This window comes from Monodelphis domestica, chromosome 3 (assembly GCF_027887165.1).
Source record: "Monodelphis domestica isolate mMonDom1 chromosome 3, mMonDom1.pri, whole genome shotgun sequence".
NCBI lineage: Eukaryota > Metazoa > Chordata > Mammalia > Didelphimorphia > Didelphidae > Monodelphis > Monodelphis domestica.
This window is the reverse complement of record NC_077229.1, coordinates 437,434,414-437,452,647: the sequence shown is the minus strand read 5'-3', so window position 1 is coordinate 437,452,647 and position 18,234 is coordinate 437,434,414. Positions and strand designations below refer to the sequence as shown.

The 18,234-nt window shown below is 40.7% G+C and overlaps 1 protein-coding gene across 6 annotated transcripts in view; it reads left to right on the top strand.

The window, feature by feature from the left end:
• The window catches only part of PDZD2 (PDZ domain containing 2), a 514,756-nt gene that overhangs the window by 295,256 nt on the left and 201,266 nt on the right, over positions 1-18,234 (top strand). Inside the window, exon 2 of one of the 6 annotated variants that reach the window (XM_056824529.1) lies at positions 13,177-13,370. The exons of 3 other annotated variants lie outside the window; for them this stretch is intronic. The gene's annotated coding sequence lies outside the window, so the exon portion shown is untranslated. Of the gene's footprint in view, positions 1-13,138; positions 13,371-18,234 lie in introns of those variants that run through there. 2 more of the 6 variants (XM_056824532.1, XM_007487507.3) reach the window with 2 other exon arrangements.

The window sequence follows — 18,234 nt, the reverse complement described above, 5'->3', positions numbered from 1 at the left end:
CATTGTGACCCTGTTGCCTCCTTCTAGTCTGTCTGAGTTTGAGGTAGTAAATGGAGCTTTATTTCCAGGAAGTCAGTGTTGCTGAAGAGGGCCAAGTGCCATCAGCCAGTGGCTAGGCATTCTCTCCCCTGAGCCTCCCTGTGGTTTCATGCATTGCTCCGTCCATACTCCTACTTCCAGCTCCCTCAGCCCTGATAACCGCAGAAAACCATTTTTTCCAGATCTGACTGTCTGACCCAGACTTTTGTGTTCTTGCTACACCCCACAACTGGTCTGGCCAGGCTGGTGGGGTTTAGTGCTGACCAGATAAAGTGGGTTGCCTTGGCCTCTGTGCTGAGCACTGACAGATGGGATCACTATGGTGACTTCCCTTCATCCATGAGCAGCAATGGAACTGACTCACCCAGGAGGGCTCAAAGAGCAAGGCTTGGGGAGATGTGGAGAGGGTGGACAAAACTCTGATCGGGCACCTGCCAGCTCTGCAAGAGTGATTTTTGTAATCTCAGTCTGAGAGTTTAATCATACTTCAGTATCTCCCGCTGGGTCTCAAGACCGGGGAAAGTAAAGATAGAAATTGAGATGACATTCCCAATTCCCATCAAGAGTATTTATTATTGTATTATCCCAGAAGACTCTGTCATTGGAGGAAACTCTGAGAAGTCCTTCCTGTAAAGCTGGCAATGCTTACACTATGAACCTAGTGATGGGCAGTATGCCTCTTCTGTGGGGACTAGCCAAGTGAAGTTTAGAGAACTCACTGACAAGGAGGAGGCAGCTAGGTGTCTCAGTGTATAGAGTGATGGACTTGGAATCATGAAGATCTGAGTTCAAATCCAGCCTCAGGAATGGGCTAGATGTGTGACCCTGGGCAAGTCACTTAACTGCAACCTGCCTTAGTTTCCCTATCTGTAAAGTGGGGATAATAATAGGCCCTCCATCCCAGGGTAGGTGAAGATCAAATAAGAATATTTTTAAAGCACTTTCACCTCCCCTCTTAAAATTTATTTTCCATGGTTACATGATTCATAATACCCCACTCTTTCCTTCCCTCTCCTGAATCTGGCAAGCACTTCCACTGGGTTATACATGTATCATTGTTTAAAAGCTATTTCTGTGTTATTTGTATCTGCAGTAGAGTGATCTTTTAACACCAAAACCCCAATCATATCCCCATTGCAGGTGATTGATAAATCCCACCTGATCATAGTGAATAATCCTTGTGATAACTTCCTGGAGTCTTTTTTTTTTAAACCCTTTACCTTCCGTCTTGGAGTCAATACTGTGTATTGGCTCCAAGACAGAAGAGTGGTAAGGGCTAGGCAATGGGGGTCAAGTGACTTGCCCAGGGTCACACAGCTGGGAAGTGTCTGAGGCCAGATTTGAACCTAGGACCTCCCATCTCTAGGCCTGACTCTCAATCCACTGAGCTACCCAGCTGCCCCCTGGAGTCTTTTTGCTAGTATTCTATTTGTAAAGCACTTCTTAAATCTTAAAGCTATATATCTGTGCTAGTTCCTATTATTATTAAAAAGTTGTTGAGCAGCTGGATCACTAAGTGCATTGAGAGCCAGGCCTTGAGACGGGAGATCCAAGGTTCAAATGTGACCTCAAACACTTCCCAGCTGTGTGACCCTTGGCAAGTCACTTGACTCCCATTGCCTAGCCCTTACCACTCTTCTGCCTTGGAGCCAATACACAGTATTGATTCCAAGATGGAAGGTGAGGGCTTAAAAAAAAAGTTGTCCAAAGGACAGTAGATTTCAAGTCAGAAGGCTTCTTAAAGGTCATCTAGTCCAACCCTTTCGTTTTGGAGAAGACACTGAACCCTACAAATGTTATTTGATTTTCCAAGCTCATATTGGTTGAAAATCACAGTATATCACAGTATCTCTTTCTTATTCTTTGGGTGTTCCTTTCTTGGTCTGTCTTTCTGTGTGTCTGTATCTCATTATAGTTGGCAAAATTAAAGGTCTAGAAATTCATTAATGGAAACAAGAAAGAAATGAGAACTGAATCTTACAAGTTTTTTAATTTTTATTTTTTTATTGAGGATCATGGAATTCTTGCTATATCTTTGTCTGTGGGGAGGAAGTAATCCATAATGCTGATGTTTGGAAGTAGCTACAGAAATAGATTTAGAGGGCTTGGTGTTAGCTTTATCATCCAGCATATTCTAGAGGCCTTCTGTAGCATTTACAAATATTTATGAGCCCTGCTTTGAAGAAATTTTCCTTCAACAATGATGCTGGACAATTCAGAACTATGCCAACAAGCTGTTAAACTGTTCATTCTCTTTGACTCGGTGATCTCATACCTATAGCCCATTTAGATCAGAAGAAGATCCATATGTACAGATATTTAAACCTTGTCTTTTCATTGTGGCAAACAATTAGAAACCTTTTGGAAATGTATAACCCTTACCTTTTAAGAATCAATACAAATATAATTCCAAGGTAGAAAAAGCATTAAGAAGTAGTTGATTGGGGCTAAGTGACTTAACCAGGGTCACATAGCTAGGAAGTGTCCAAGGTCCAACTGATTTCAGGCTTTACATTCTATCCATTGAACCACCTAGCTGTCCCAAATTAGAAATTGAGAAGTTATCCATTAATTGGGTGGCTGGACAAGTTATGGTGTGTCAAAGTGATGGAATATTATTATGCAGTGAGAAGTGATGAAGGGAAGAGTTTCGAAGAAACTTAGGAAGACTTGTATGAACTGATAGAGTGAAGTAGAACCAGGAGAATGATTTATACAGTATAACAACAATACTATGAAGATAAAACAACTTTGGAAGTCTTAGAAATGCTGATCAACCCTATGAACCAACTATTATACTAGAGAACTCATGATGAAACATACTACCCCCCTCCAGATAGAGAGGTGATGGACTTAAGGAATGCAGATTGCAATATTCTTCCCTTTCCCCTCTCCCCCCTTTGGATATGGCTATTGTGGGGATTTGTTTTGCTTAACTATATATATATATGGAACAGATTTTGTTCTTCTTGCTTTCTCATTGGGTGGAAGAAGGAAAGGTAGGAAAGAGAGAATTTGGAACTGAAGATAAAATTGCATTTAAAAAAAAATGGTGCTAGAGCCCAGGGCTAAGGATTGGCAGAGCTTGCCTTGAAATCACTCAGAGGATTTAGAATCAGGATAATCCACAAGCCATGGATGAGAAGCCATTATCAAAATGGGTTATATTTATAAATGATTTAGTCAGACACACTTTCTGCTTTTCCTTTGCTAATAACATGGTGCACTGGACAGCAGGGAAGATGACATGAGCATGCTCAGTTAGAACAAGAATACTTTTCTCTCTAAAACTGCTGGCTCTCTTTGTCCACAGCTTCTCTTTTATGCAATTGTTATTTTTTAGAAAGTCCCTAGAAGAATGGGCAGTTGGTAGCTGTTTAAGCTATAAAACAGACTTTTTGTGTATCTGGGTCTGTATTTCTTGTAAGTCTTATTTCATTGACTTTTATTTTCTAGCATTATTGTTTGGGGGTTTTTCTTAGATGGTTAATCATTTGCTATTCTCACTGTATGTAGGTGGCACGGTGGAGAGAGTGCCAGTCTTGAGGTAGAAAGACACAACTTCCTGAGTTCAAATCCAGCTGCAGAGACTTAGTAGCTGTATGACCCTGGGCAAATCACTTAACCATGTTTGCTTCAGTTTCCTCATCTGTCAAATTATCACTGCAGTATCTATCTTTGCTAAGAAAACTTCCCAAAGGATCACAGAGTCAGACACAACTGAGAATGCCTAAGCAATTCTCAGTCCATGCTGCCTCCATATGCCCTTTTCCACTGGAATGATCTGGAATCTGCCCTTGGCTTCTTGGGCTTGGAGAGATGAGCTTTTGCCTCATCTTGCCAAGAAGTAGAACCTCAAAGTCACTTTCCAGCCACTTCTGAGTCACGTTGTAGCTCATGACCTCCTTCTTTTCCCTTTCTGTTCTCTATTATGTATTGCCTTTCCCCATTAGAATATAAGCCCTTTGAAGGCAGGGACTGTCTGGCTTGCTTCTGTTTGTATCCTCAACCCTTAGACTAGTGCCTGGCCCCTAGTAAATACTTAATAAATTCTTTATCATTCATTCATGTTCCTGCCCTCTTCAGCCAGTCAGATATGAATTAGTACCAGGTCTTAAAATCTGACCTTTGGAGATCATATTATGTCCCATGACAGGATTCCCCAAAGTGAATTCACTTGCTGATGGGGCTTGCATTAATTGGAGAAATGAAGCTTGTGCATATCTGGGAAAAGTGGACAATAAGATCATGGTGAAGGGGCTAACTGTGGGAACATGGAACTTCTCTCCCAACTAAGAGGGCTGGCACTCTGTCCTTAGGCTGTGCCAACTATGAATGTGCTATGGCATGGCTCACTGAGCCTATGGCTCAGAAAAGGGATGGAAATTTCAGTGAGGGCTGGGGTCTTTTCCAGTGTTCTCCCAAGGAATGTGCCGAGGTGTGCAGTTCTGAAATGTAAATAACTGAGACTTCCTGTTTCCCCAAGTTAGAATTCCCTCTTCCTGAGATAATCAGCACTGTGATTGGGTTTGTTTTTCCAAGTGTACCTAGGAAGAAGAAGAAGGAAAAAAAAAGAAACGTTGCTTTTATAAGCATGCTAACCCAAGTCCCATTATTAATCTGAAGCTGCAAGGAGACTCAGTCGAAATAGGATTCAAGCCTTATACTCTGCTTGATCTTGACATCCTCTGCCATTCTCTAGGAACTTTCCTGAACTATTCATTAGGTAGTTCTAAGCCTCACAATTTCAGATTGAGGCAGAGGGAGGATTGGATATTAATTGATAAGACAATTTATACCTCTTGCCAGTTTCTCAGTTCTCCTTTAAGGTTGCTTCTTTAAAAAAAAAAAGAAATTCTGGACAGGACTTATGATTTCATTCACACAGGAAATGCCCTCTCCTGATGTAGATTTCCACTTGTTCTACAACATGTGGATTTAGAGAGATTCCTCAGATCCTGAGAAGGTAAGGAACTTTTCAAGGGTCACACACTAGAGTGTATCAAAGAGAAGACTAGAATCTAAGCCTTCCTAAGGCCAAGGCCATTTCTTGAAAGTGGCTTCCTTTTGGAAGAAAATTGAGTAGCTTATATCTCATTTGTGGTCAGGGAAAAGTGAGTTGAAATATAAAAGTAGAGTGGTCATTTGGAGCTCTATCGACTTGGGACTTGACTAGAAAGAGATCTAAGTTAGTCTTTTGCATACCAACAGTAGTTAAAGCCAAAGGAATGGCTTAAATAAAGATTAGGGAAGGAAGAAAATGGGGTCTAGGGAAGGTTTTGGAGATTGGGGGATAGATAGGTCTGAAGGGAAGATACAGAAAATACTCTTTGTCAGAAGAAGGAATTCAAAAGAAAAAACAAAGAACAAGAAACGAGATGGCTACAAAACTAGAAGACTATGTAATGGGGTTCAATTGCACCAGGAATACCTGGATCTTTTGAAAAAAGTGCATTATCAATTAGGTTCATTCACCAAGTATTTCTTGAGCATGCCCTGTGTAATCTGACTGCCCTAGATAAGAGATCTTTACAAAGGAGCCCAAGAAGTTGCCCCTACTTTCTAGGAGTTAGTTAACCCCTTTCTTGGGAAGCTTAGACTTGCTCCTATGAAACAATTAAGTAACATTTTGAGGCAGTCCTTGATTAAGTGACCAAATGAATGGTCTGGACAAGAGGTGTTGTTAAGGTTTAGAGAAAAGGGATGAATCACTGTGGGCAAGAATAGTCAAGAAAAGCTTTCAAATGAAGGCCTTTAGACTGCATCCTGCCAAGTGAGGGTGATGCTGCACAAAGAGAGACAGAAAGTTGTGAATTCAGAGGGACCAGAAGTGCTTTTTCAGCTTGTGCTTTCTAAAGGGCGTTTATTACATCTGAGTCTGTGTGTTGATGGCAGGACTTGGAAGGGAGCCCCATCTCCTAATTTGCAGTCCTGAGCTCTCCCTGCTTGCACAAGCCCAAAGGGTGTTTCCCTTGTCTTTGCCTATCATCATCTTCCATCATCAAATCTGGGAACAAACTGAGCACCTTGTTTGCTTTTCAAAATTTTTCTGAGTTGTTTTTGGCCATTTGCTGACTGTGGGTGGTGGAGATCATGGGAGGAAGCATGAAACTTTAGTTCTTTCTCCTGAGGCTCCCAAGTAACTTTATGAATCTTATCCCATAGCAAGCAGCCTTCTCTCCATTTTGTGGCTAGAAAATGGATGGTTAAGAGACCGGCTGCCTGGTTGGTTGGTTGGTTGGTTGATTTACCCTAGTCTAAAGAACCTGGGTCAGAGGTAAAGCTGGCCAAAAAACTTGGGCTCCATCTTCTCTCAGGGCTGAACTCGCTTACTTCCAGTTACAATTGCTCACCTGTTGCTCCATAAAGTCTTTGTCATGCTTTGGATGCCCTCTATGCCATTCTTCAGCGTTTGCTCACGGAGTAGTCATTACTGTATCTGAATCCTAACATGAGTCACCAGGTCACTACTGGTGAATAGAACTTGGGGAATAAAAGAAAGGGGAAATAACCAATATGGGGCAATGTGGTTCATTGCTTCTGCCACCTCTTGCCTTGTCCAATACCTTAAATACAAAATACTGAGCTCATTGGCTCCTCATTACACATGGGAATATTATGTTAGAGTTGTGGAAATTTGAGCAGGAAGTCACGTCAGTAATCGTTCAGTCTAACCCTCCTATTTCTTAAATGACTTGCTCTTGTTCTGGGCAAGATTGACGTGGAGCTTTTAGACTGACCCAGTAATGGATGTGGATTCAAAGACAACAATCATCAGCGTGTTTATCATTAGCAATTACAGCATATATTTCTCATTCTAGAATTTTCTCCATTGAGAGTTTATACGTTTTGATCTCACATCATATATTTATGATGACAGATTTGGAATTGGAAGGAACTTCAAAGGTCATTTAGTCCAGTCTGTTCATTGCTTAAATATGGAAATTGAGACCCAAAGAGGTTTTTTGCCAAAGGTGACCACTCAGGTTATGGCAAAGCTGAGTTTCAAATCTGGGGCATCTTGATTTCAAATGCTGTTCTCTTTTAACTAAATTGAAATCTTTTTATCTTGAAAAATAGAAATGGATCTATTGTGTAAGGGGAAAGGATGTTGTATTTGAAGGTGTAGGTCCCATGTTCAGATCCTGATTGCTATTTTTTATCCTTGTGTTCTGGATAAATCACTTAAATTCTTTGCATTGAAGCATTTTCATCTGTAAAGTGATATTGTTGAATGAGATCATCCCTAAGGACTCTTTCGTGCCTACATCTTATATCTCTTTGAATGTGGTACTTGCTGCTTCGGAGGAGATCCATAGTTTTGAAACTCTTATGATCTTGAAATAGAATCCAGGAGGGGGAAGCTGGGTGGCTCAGTGGATTGAAAGCCAGTCCTAGAGATGGGAAATCCTAGTTCAAATCTGGCCTCAAACACTTCCCAGCTGAGTAACCCTGGGCAAGTCACTTGACCCCCATTGCCTAGCCCTTATCATTCTTCTACCTTAGAACCAATACACAGTGTTGATTCTAAGATGGAAGGTGAGGGTTAAAAAAAGAAGAAGAAAGAAATAGAAACGGAGAAATGAGTTCAAATCCCAATTTTATGACTTATCTGTGTGACCTTGAGTAAATGCCTTAACTCCTCTGGGCATCAAACTCTACCTCTAGAAAATGAGTGTGGGCCTAAATGACCTCTAATTTTGCTTCAAGATCTAAATTTATGATTTTATGAAGCAAGACAGTGGCCATTACCTGACTGATGAGTGAACTGGAACAGAGAGGTGAGATAATTTGCTTAAAGTCACCTAATCAATTGATGACAGAATACCTTAGTAAGCTAACATTAGAGGGAATATTTTAAAGGTAAACTGCCTTTAATTAGGATGCTAGTTTGGCTGAGGTCTACAATCTCCTTCCTTTCAAAATATTTTTTCACAGCATCAATTTCTTTCTCTCCAGGTCCAAATGCTAGCAAAGATCAGTGTTCTAGGTTCAAGGAAGAGAACGATGTTGAATGTCTTGGCTCCCAGAGGAGTGTAGAAAATATGGGTTGCTCTATTGAACTGAATTCTAGGTTTAGGAACAACATTTAACATTATCTTCGTTCCCTCTTCTAGCTGGTCAGAAAAAATAAGGCTTATATAACACTAACTTTGTCCCTCTGTTTCAGTTGCTTAATAAATAAAATGGAGGCTACTTGTATTCTCCTTTGGGGATAATGTATGAAATTGTTGTTATTCCTGCAAAGCTCGTTGAGGTCTGTGGAAAGCAGTTGATGCTAAGCAGCAAAAAATCTTTTAAAATGTTTCATTGGTTCTTTTTAAAAAAATATCAGTGTCATCCACCATAATTTATCCTCTCCCTCCCCCTTTCTATGATTCTTCTTTGTAACAAATATAGCCAAGCCAAACAAATCATCACCTGATCAATCTGGTCTATTCATTCAGCACCTCTATTCTACCATCTCTCTCCTGAGACCTGGGAGGCATGCTTAACATCATTCTTCTGAAGTCATGGCTGCTCATTGCTTTGATCAGAGTTCTGAAATCTCTCAGTGGCGTTTTCTTTTACAGTATTGTGATCATCCAATAAAATGCTTCCCTATTCTAATTTTGTCCTGCATATCAGTTTATGAAAGTCTTATGAGGTCTTGCATGAACTCATACTAGTTTCTCTGAATTCTCCACATTCATCATTTCTTACAGTTCAAATCCTACACCACAATTTTTTTTCAGCCTTCTTCCAATCAATGGGTAATCTCATTCTTTCCAGTCGTTACTACTAGGAAAGATGCTGCTTTTTAGTCCGTATTTTTGTACATATGGGCCCTCTTCCTCGGTCTCTGAGGTATCTGCTTAATAATACAATGTGACTTTACTGAGTTGCACGAGTTCTCTTGTTGGGAAAGGTGGTTCCCCTATACACGTGAATCCCACATCTGTTGATATTTCAGAGAAATGGAAGGCAACTAGGTTAACCTGGGCAAGTGGAAACGGGGCTAAGAGAGGAAAACAACTCTTGTAATTTATTCAGTCTATTCGTTCTGCATTTTTGGCGGGTGTGAAAATCTGTGGAATTTCCTCTTTGTGAGACATTCCAAGCCCTCTGGTGAAGAGGATTCAACTTGCTTCAGCAAGTGCTGATAAATAAGGTCCATTGAAAGTCTTGTCTTATGTCCACCAAATAGAAAGAGAAATTGAAAAAGGACAGAACTCCAATTGATAGTTTGGAATCAGAGTATTTCTTTTCTTTTGAAAATTTTACTTAATTAGATGATTTATAATATTTTTCCATGGTTACAAAACTCCTGTTCTTTCCCTTCCCTCCCCCCCCACTCCCTCCCCTATCTGATGCACAGTTCTACTGGGTTTAACATGTGTTATTGATCAAGACCCATTTCGATATTATCAATAATTGCACTAGGGTGCTCTTTTAGAGTCTACATCCCCAATCACATCCTCATTGGCCTAAGTGATCAAGCAGTTGTTTTTCTTCTGTTTCTTTTCTCACAGTTCTTCCTATGGATGTGGATAGGGTTCTTTCTCATAAGTCCCTCTGAATAGTTCTGGATCGTTGCATTCCTTCTAGTAGAGAAGTCCATTACATTTGATTGTACCACAGTGTATCAGTCTCTGTGTACAATGTTCTCCTGGTTCTGATCCTCTCACTCTGCATCACTTCCTGGAGGTTGTTCCAGTTCCCATGGAATTCCTCCTGTTCATTATTCCTTTGAGCACAATAGTATTCCATCACCAACATATACCACAATTTGTTCAGCCACTCCCCAATTGAAGGGCATCCCCTCATTTTCTGATTTTTGGCCACCACAAAGAGCGTTTTGTATGTCTTTTTCCTTATTGTCTCTTTGGGGGTACAAACCCAGCAGTGCTATGGTTGGATCAAAGGGCAGACAGGCTTTTAGAGACCTTTGGGCACAGTTCTAATTTGCCCTGCAGAATGTTTGGTACAATTCACAACTCCACCAGCAATGAATTAATGTCCCCACTTTGCCACATCCCCTGATTCATTACTTTCTATTGCTGACATGTTAGCCAATCTGCTAGGTGTGAGGTGATACCTCAGAGTTGTTTTGATTTTCATCTCTCTGATTATAAGAGATGTGGAGCACTTTTTCATGTGCTTATTAATAGTTTTGATTTCTTTATCTGAAAATTGTCTATTCATGTTCCTTACCCATTTATCAATTGGGGAAATGACTTAATTTTTGTGGAACCAGGATATTTCAATGGGATTCATAGAGAAGGTCTAGGTATATTGTAAAGAATAAGAGATAAAAATGGGAAAGTGGTTACTTTTATGTGATTTAAAATTATTTTTTTCAACACTAATGGGCAAATTGGTACTCTTCTGGTCATTGTGGAAATGGGGACTTAAAAGACGATGTGGAGGAACTTGGGTCTTTTGTTCCCAATATACACAGTAGCTAATAAGATTTGTCAATCATGTGAAGCCACTCTTACCTCTGATTTTGCTACTCTGTGCTCTACTTACGTAAACACTTGGTGGAAGAACCATGGTTTTGGAAGCACATGTTCCTGAGTGAACATGCAAAGTCCCCTTTGGATTTCTGTTTGTGCTATTTTTACTTTCATTCAGGCTTAAATGGAAGCAGGATGACGTGTGTATATGTTGGTTTCTGGAAGCCTATTTTTTAAAATGTACTGTTCCCTGGTCACTAACTATTCTCTAGGGTCAAATTGCAGCACCTTTGTGATTGTTGACATTTGAGCAGGGCATGAAACTCCTTGGTGGAAGAAACTGCTTGTCTTTGCCACTTCTCCACTTTGGTAGGAACTTAGGACTAAAGAAGAGGCAGTATGCGCTAGTGGAAAGAACTCTGCTATTAGAACTGGATGACCCCTATAGGGGTGACTGTTAGAGAGGCCTCAGATTTATCATTTTTAAAATGAGGAGATTAGAGTAGATGATTCCTGGGTTCCTTAGAAATGCTAACATTCTGTGAAGGCATGAAAAAGTTTAGGGTCAGCTAGATGGCGCAATAAATAGAGCACTGGGCCTAAAGTAAAAAAAAAGACCAGAGTTCAAATTCACCTGCGGACACTTACTGGCTGTATTACCCTGGGCAAGTCACTTAACCCTGCTTGCCTCAGTTTCCCCATCTATAAAATGGGGATAATAATAGTATCAAACTCTCAGATCAAATGAGGTACTGTTTATATTGTGCTTAGCACAGTGCCTGGCCCATAATAATAGTTTCTTAATAAATATGAGCTAGTGTTATTATTACAAGGAAATTGATGAGACACTTTAAATTATTAGTCAACATTATTGTTACTAGGGCAGCCAGGTTGCTCAGTGGATAGAGTGACAGGCCTGGAGTTAGGGAGAGCTGAGTTCAAATCTGCCCTCAGAAAACTACCTATTTAGCCTTGGGCAAATCACTTAACCCTCTTTGCCTCAGTTCCCTCCTCTGTAAAATGAGCTACAGAAGGAAATGGCAAACTACTCTAGTAAATTTGCCAAGAAAACACCAGATGGTATCAGGAAGGGCCAGACATGACTGAACAATAACAATAGGGAAAAAAAGTTTGGATTCTGGAATGTGGTGAATGAATTATAATAATCTGTTAATAAAAGTGTGACACATTGTAGCAGAAAAGACATAAGATTTGGAATCAGAAACCCTGGGTTTGAGTCCTAGTAGGTATATGACTGAGCAAATTGCTTTATACTCTTTAAGTCTGTCTTAATTAAAAAAAGGACTGTTTTTTAAAAAAGAGATTATCTCTAAAGCATTGTCCAGCTCCCAATTTTTTGTTAACCTATAGTTTTTATAAAAAGAAAAGAATTGATTTTGTTCTTTGTTTTTCTGCTAGTTGATTGCATGAAAAATAACCAACCTTCACTATTTAAATCTCTTTCCCATGAGTTCCTGGTTGTGATTATCATGTAATCCAGCATGATCTCATTTCACTACAAGGGATCCAATAAAGAAACTTTCCATCTAATAAAACATCCTTCTGAATTCACATTTCTTTTTCCTGCATGTGTTGGATCAAATGTCTTCAGACTAGATTTATGGATGACAACCAGAGCTGTCCAAATGAAGGAAGGGCTATTTTGAAATGTAGCAGTCTTCAGGTAGAAACTTAGATGGTCAGTTGTCATAGATGGTATAGAAACGATTCTTAAATTAAAAAAATTCAAATCTTTACTTTTTGACTTAGTAACAACTGTTAAGATAGTGGGGGAGGGACTAGGCAAATGGGGTTAAGTGACTTGCCCAAGGTCACACTACTTGGAAATGTCTGAGACCAGATTTGAACCAGTGATTTCTTTTAATACTCTTCCCTTCCATCTTAGAATCAATACTATCAGTTCTAAAGCAGAAGAGCAGTGAGGGTTAGGCTAAATGACTTGACAGGGTCATAGAATGTGTCTGAGGTGAATTTGAACCCAGGTCCTTTTGATCCACTGTGCCACTTTGATGCCCCTAGAAAGAATTCTAATGGGTTGTAGGTTAGACTAGATGGCTTCTGAGGTCCTTTCCAGATCTGAGATTCTTTTTAGTAGGGAGTGTAAGATGGTAGAAAATCCTGGAACTTAAGAGTCAGAGGAACTTGGTTTGAACTCCAGCTCTGCTGTTTGCTAATGTATGATTTTGGTCACCTGTCTGAACCTCTGTTTCCTCATCTGTAAAATGGGAATGATAGTACTTGTGTTGGTCACCTCCCCGAGTTTCTGTGAGGCTCACATGATATAAGCATGTGAAGTCACTTTGTAATTTAAACCATGGTGTTGGTCTTAGTGAGGATGGTCCCGACTGAGTGCTTTTGGCTTGACTGCAAAGGTGGGAGTCCTTTGCAGATGGAATCGCCGCAGCATGCTTGCTAAGATGGGTTCCCCCTACCAGGATGTACTTGTTTCCCCTGCACTCCCTGTGAATTAGAGCAATTATTAGCAGCGTGGTTCCAAGAGCCGGCTGAGCCAAGGCTGGCTAATTCTCTTACGGAACACAGTTTAGCTGGAAGCAGTCATAAATGAAAAATGATCTGAGTGCTGTGGGTGGGGCTCCAAGTCCAGGAGGTGAAGGAGGAGGGTGGAAGGAGGGAGGGACGGACTGACTGGCGAAGAATCTTTTCTTGTGTTCACTAGAAGCATGGATAGCTGACAGGAAGTCCGGAGTGGCTCACTGGCATGGTTTACATTTTTCTTGAGAGTAAGTAAGCATGGAGTTTTAATTGCTGAAGGGAGAGGGGGAAGAAGAGAAATCAACTTTGGGACCTGCTCTTCTCAAGTGGTTGCTCGTGGGAAACAGAGGACACTCACCTGTCAGACTCAGGCAGCAGGTATGGGGTGTGCATGTGTGTGGAGTGATAGCAGAGAGTGTATAGAAGGTGAAGAGTTGTGAGGTGTGTGTGGTGGGGCGCGGAGTTGCGTGGAGGAATATGGGAAATGGAGGATGTATTAGCCACCTGGAACACCAAGCTTTAAATCGAATTGTGCCGGCACTCACCTTTACAAAGCCAGATGAAGAGTGTGCAAGTCAGTCAGTTATTCATTCACAAACCAAATGACAAGTAAGTTTTCTTTGCCCTATTTTTTCTTCTTCTTGAACACATATGTAGTATCAAAGTTAAGATTTACAGCAAGTTGGCAAATGCTAAATGAAGTGCAGGCACTGTTGGGCTGTCGATTAGCTTTGCTGCTGATCAGCTGGGAGCTGGGAGAGTCCGGCAGGGACCTTGCTAGCTTTTTGCATTTCAGAGCCAACCGGGTGCGAATATACCTTGGTGTCAAGTCCTGGAGGAGAGGAGGTGATTGTGTCAGGGCTTGAAAATAGTCAGAGAATGACTGGGATCCAGGGTGTAGGCTGCTTGGAAGCACAATCTTGCTTCTGTGCTGGGGATTAGAAATGACTATGGGGCTGCCCAATGTTTTGCTATGGCAGTTTGGGAAATTGGGAATGATGGCTCTGCTGTGTAGAGGTGGAAAGTTAAAGACACACATCAGGGTCTACCCCACTGTTTGCCATGAGTGCCGGGTCACTTTAAGAACTTGACAATGATTTTGGATATTTGTACTTCCCCTCAAAAGCATCTTTTGGATTGTTTATGTTTAAGGATTTATAATAAAAAGTGAAGTAGAATATTGAGACGCTTCTGGGTTGTATCCATTGTCGTGTTCCTGAAGCATAGATCTGCCTCCTGGGAGGCAGTGTGGAACAGGGGAATGGTGAGTGTCACTGGTATCAGAAGACTGGGTTCCAGTTCTACTTCTGGCCCTTAATTACATCTGTGATATTGGACAAGGCCCTTAATGTCTCTTTGGCCCAAGTTTCATAGGGATGGGGAAAAGGATAGGAATGGATCAAGTGATGTTGGAGGGTCCCATTCAGCCCTGTGATGTGTGATCTTACATTCTGTGGTCTTTTGCTTGGAAATGGAAAGCTTTCAAGGAAGAGTGGTCAGAGTGTTTGTGAAATTCATCAGCAGTGATGCAACTCAGAAAAAAAATAATCTATTTTCAGGGTGTGCTCAGTGCTAAATGTAATTAAAGAACTGGGTTTCAGTAATAGAATTTCCTGGCTGCACGTGAGCAGGTGTGGCCTGTTGGAGCTGTCCTCAGTTTGACAGTGGCTGGTTCTGGCTCTGCCACTTTGGCCTCAAGGATTAGATTGTTGGCTTTGCTAAAAAAGATCAACCCCAAATATCATTTCACCATTTCTCTATCCCTGGGCTTTATTTTGAGTTTTTTTAATTGATTTTTTATTTTTACATCACCTTCATTCCTCTTTATATTCCACCTCCCCTCCCATCCTTCCACCTGAAAAACCAGATAGATTTATGACAAAAAAAATGAAAGAGGAAAAAGACATTTTAGCAGAATTAACACTTCAGTCAGGTCTGATATTGTTTTATACGTTTCCCACTGATAGTTACCCACCTCTGCAAAAGAAGGAAGCTTAGTTATATTCTCTTCTTCAGGCTAACCTCAGTCATTTTGACTATGGTATTCAATTTTTTTTTTTGCTCTTTCCTTTATATTGTTATAGTTGTTGCTTATATAGTTTCCAACATTCTACTTACTTCACTTTTCAAACATTCATACAAATCTTACTGTGATCTTTCTATATTCTTTATATTTGTAGTTGTGGCTCAATAATGTTCCATTACATTCATATGCCATAACCTGTTTAATCATTTTCTTGTTGAGAGGCATCTACTTGGTTTCCATTATTCTGCTACTTCAAAAAATGCTACCATAAATATTTCAGTATGTATGGGACCTTTGTGTCTTTGAGTTGTCCATTCCATTGTTTAGCAACGGAATCTCTGGATCAAAGAGTCTGGACATTTAAAAAATTCTTTATCCCACTGGATCTTTCCTTCCTGCCTTCCTTCTGTCTTAGAATCAATACTAAGCATTAATTTTGGGACCAAAGAAGAGGGCTAGGCAGTCAGAGTGAAGTGACTTGCCCAGGATCACATACAGTTAGGAAGTATCTGAGATCAGATTTGAACCCATGACCTCTAGACATCAGACCTGGTGCTCTTTCCACTGCTTAACTGTCCCTTCCACTGGATTTTCTTAATGTTCCCAAGTTAGGCTGAATTACTTGAGGCTGGTCCTTCACTGTGCCCTTATGTTGCTGCTGCTTTTCTCTACCATCAGCTTTTTATCTTATTGCCATCTGTCCCTTAATTTTTTTTTTACCCAGTTTTTGTTTATAGGAAGTGGCTGGATTGGCTACATTCTATAGAGTGCCTGGTTATTGCGCTTCTGACCTGACATTCATTGCTATTCTTTGAATCACCGTCTTTATTATTGCTAATGATGATAATCTATGCCTCATAAATAGTGGCACTTAGTGGCTCAAGAAACTAGATATCAGGGGACAGCTGGGTACTCAGTGGATTGAGAGCCAAGCATAGAGGTGGGAGGTCCTGGATTCAAATGTAGCCTCAGCCACTTCCCAGCTGTGTGACCCTGGGCAAGTCACTTAACCCCCATTGCCTAGCCCTTACCACTCTTCTGCCTTGGAGCCAATACACAGTATTGACTTCAAGATGGAAGGTAAGGGTTTAAAAAAAAAAAGAAAGAAAGAAACTAGATATCATACCCTTTCAGGAATTAATCTCAGTTGTTGTCATTCAGTCTGAACACAGTGCTGTTTGTAGTAGTAGTCTCTCGGTGATCGAGAATGACAGTGCTGTTTGACTACCTAAAGATCCTATCCTTTGGATCTGGCAAAGATAAAACTTAGAAGTTGAGAGTTTACTACATTGTCTATTCAGGAAGTATAGAATAGAATTATCCATTTGAATAAAATTGATTTCACCCCACACCTTATTTGCTGTCATAGGAAGTTCCATGTGGATATCAGTTAAATGTATATGTTAAAAATTTCCATATTTTTTATCTGTTGTAATCAACAGGTAAATGGGTCTCTATATACTGCCAATTTGCAAACAGTTTAGAAACTGGCTAGAAATTGTTCACCATTTTGTGTTGTTATTATAGGACCATACCTTTAGAGCTAGAAGGAACCTTCAAGATATTTTTAGGTGTTTTTAGAAAACATGAAAAAGAACAAAGTTTTCAGTGAATTTCTAATTGAAGACAACCTATTTAATAATTTTCCATGATACTTACAATTTTACTTTAGAATTCTAGATTGAAATTTGGAAAAAAACCCATAGATATTATCTGATATAAATTTTCCATTTTGTAGATAAAAAACTTGGGGCTCAGAAAAGTTAAGGGATTTGCCTAAGACCATACAGCTCATTAGCCAAGATTTGAACTCCTGTCCTTTGATTCCAAATTCAGTATACTTGCCGCTCCTCTTTGCTTATAGCTTCTTATATCCACTTCTCCCAAGCATATAATTTCTCATTGTTCTAGTTTGAATATTGGGGGGGGGGGAACCCTGGCCATCTCCATCATGTTTAACTTTAGTCTTTTTAATCTTACTGTGGAAACACAGTTTATTTTGTATTAAACTGAAATGTAGTGTGTAGTTGTTGTGGCTCTATTGTAATTCAAGAATGTTTTATGTAAAAATATGACTTCTCAAAGCCAAGAAGAAAAAAAGATGTGCATGAAGTCAATTTCTTTCCAGGTTCTTTGGACTATGTATCCTCTTGCTGTTCCAAAATTGCATTTTGACCTTGAGGCTCATCCCGAAGGAGGTTGAGGGTAGGACATAGTGTAGCAGTTTAGAAACCACTGAGAAAGGATGAAAACATCAGAGAGAGGGCCTCATGGGAGTCACAGCTGGGGAGAGCTCAGCAGAGATCAGCCACACTCCTCAACAAATCACGTTGTCAGAACTGGGAGGGGCAAGTCCAAGGGTTTAATCTACCAGGTGAGCTGTGTGGGAGCTAGTGCCCTCTCCTGAATTTAGAACAGGGTTGGCTCCAAATTTCGAGATTAAGCAACCTGCTCTTCCTGTATACTGTGTAGTTTCAGACACAGACAGAAGCCTGATTTGAGTAACTTGTGCAACTCACCTGGAGACCAGCTTGAGGCTTTACTCCCTGAATAAGCAGTTAAGTACTCATAACATTCGAATGAGATTTATGAACTTGCTAGTGGGGATGTGGGATGTGGCTAGAAAGAAAAAAACGGAGCAGGTCCTAATATGAAGAGGCACTTTGGATTTCCCAGGCTCTGATACAGTTTGGGGAGGAAACACTTTCTCTTTGTGCATTTGTTATGAACATTATCTTCTACAGCCAATGGTTTTATCTTCCTGAGAATAAGTTCTCCCTCTCTCCCTCTCTCCCTCTCTCCCTCTCTCCCTCTCTCCCTCTCTCCCTCTCTCCCTCTCTCCCTCTCTCCCTCTCTCCCTCTCTCCCTCTCTCCCTCTCTCCCTCTCTCCCTCTCTCCCTCTCTCCTCTCTCCTCTCTCCCTCTCTCCTCTCTCCCTCTCTCTTTCTCTCTTTCTCTCTTTCTCTCTCTCCTCTCTTCTCTCTCTTTCTCTCTTTCTCTCCTTCTCTCCTTCTCTCCTTCTCTCTCTCTCCTTCTCTCTCTCTTCTCTCTCTCTTTCTCTCTTTCTCTCTTCTCTCCTTCTCTCCTTCTCTCCTTCTCTCCTTCTCTCCTTCTCTCCTTCTCTCCTTCTCTCCTTCTCTCCTTCTCTCCTTCTCTCCTTCTCTCCTCTCTCCCTCTCTCCCTCTCTCCCTCTCTCCCTCTCTCCCTCTCTCCCTTT